Source organism: Phoca vitulina, unplaced genomic scaffold (genome assembly GCF_004348235.1).
Source record: "Phoca vitulina isolate PV1807 unplaced genomic scaffold, GSC_HSeal_1.0 scaffold77, whole genome shotgun sequence".
Taxonomy (NCBI): domain Eukaryota; kingdom Metazoa; phylum Chordata; class Mammalia; order Carnivora; family Phocidae; genus Phoca; species Phoca vitulina.
The window spans coordinates 2,581,177-2,582,994 of NW_022589780.1; positions in this window are offsets into that span (position 1 = coordinate 2,581,177).

Sequence of the window (1,818 nt, forward strand, 5' to 3'; positions counted from 1 at the left end):
GGGGGAGGGCGCCACCTCCTGCCACCTCCCTCCACCTCTTCCTGTCACGTCCTTGGCCACCAGTGGTTCAAAATATACTGGTTCTTGGCTGGCTGTTTACTTAAGAATCAAAAACATCCAGTTTTAAATTCATTCCCACGGCTTTAGCTCACACCTCTCAGCAGACGGGGCCAGTCCAAGCGGCTCCTTGAGCTGCAGGCCCACAGAGTTGACAGCTGACTCAGTATGTCTTCTGGGGTGACCCTCAGATGCCTCCAGGTCAGCTCTAAACTCATCTCTCTCCACCAGCAAAATAAAATCCATCCTCTGCCCTTAGCAATCATATCACCATCCATCAGCTGAGCATCATTCTTGACGTGTCTCTCCCCTTCCTTCCTTCCTTCCTTCCTTCCTTCCTTCCTTCCTTCCTTCCTTCCTTCCTTCCTTCCTTCCTTCTTTCCTTCCTTCCTTCCTTCCGCATGTATAGGACATGTGCCAGCACTGGGCATGGAGGTGGTTGACAGTGGTGAACAAGTCAGTCGTGATCCCTGCCCTCCCACAGCTTACAGAAAACCGCCATCCATGTTACTAAGGACCAAGATGGGAGTAGTCCAAGGGGCCAAAGGAGCCTAGAAGAGGGGTGGGGATCATGGAGGTCCAGCTTTCTAGCTGACGCCTGAATGGTGACTAGTGCCACATGAGCCTACGCTCAGACCATTTCACGGACATCCAGATGGTCCTTTGTCTCTAGGTCTTGGACCTTCCCATGCTCCCATCCAGCCTCCAACCATGAGGGGAAGAACGGTTATAAGTGTCAAAGGCGATCATATCACTTACCCTGCTTCAAGTATATCCATAGCTCCCCACGGCTCTCAGGATAAAGTCAGGTTTCTCATCTGGGTGGACACACAGCCCTTCCCATTCTGAGCACGCCTGCTGAGGGCCTCAGTCCTATCTCTGGCCTATCAGACCACATGTTCTCTCCACAGGGCCCTGGGCGGCCGGGCCCAGGTGTAGCACCCCTCCTGGCGTTTGCCTCCACTGTGTCCTCCCACTTGACTCCTCTTCTCTGTCTTCGGCACGCTCTCCTTCATGCTTCAAGGTTGGAGCTCCAAAGTCCCCTTCCTGTCTCTTCCCAACCCCCTTCCTTTCCCCCTCCCCAAAGTAGGGCAATTACCATCTTGCTCCCAGTTCAGTGCTCTTAGGAGCCTTGCCTGTCATTTTGGAGAGCCCCCGCCAGGAATCTGCTGCTCAGCTTCATTCTGTTTGTGCTTCTGCTCTGTCCCTCTGGCAACAGCTTCCCAGCTTAGACCCCAAGAATCTACCCCAAAGCCCAAATCTGGCCCCGCTTCCTTGCTTCCTTGCAGACTTACTGTGGGAGCCCAGCTGCACTGTGGCCTCTCCAATCTTGAATGCCAGCAGCGTCTAAACTTCAGAAGTCTTCCTGGTCAGAGAGTCCCATGGAAGCTTGGCCTTGCTCTTTTCGGCCTCCCCTCCTCCCAGCATCCGGTGGCTAAGCAGCCTGGGCTAGAATTGCCTAGAACGGGGTCAGGGCTTGCAGCCTTGGCTAGGATTGCCTAGAACGGGGTCAGGGCTTGCCTAGCCCAGGAGAAAAGTGGAAGCTGGTGAGGGGCTCTCCAGCGAAAGGAAGAGGCCTGCAATCTGGGATGGACACCCAGCTCCATCTTGGGGAGAGGATGGGGCAGCCAGACTGGTTCGCCCCTGAGAGTCACTGGTTTAGAGGGAGAGGAAAAGTTGGTCCTGTGGTGGGGGAACCTACCTTCCCGCAACCATCCAGTCCCTTCCTTTCCTGGGCCTGGGAGCCTGCTCAGGCCCAGA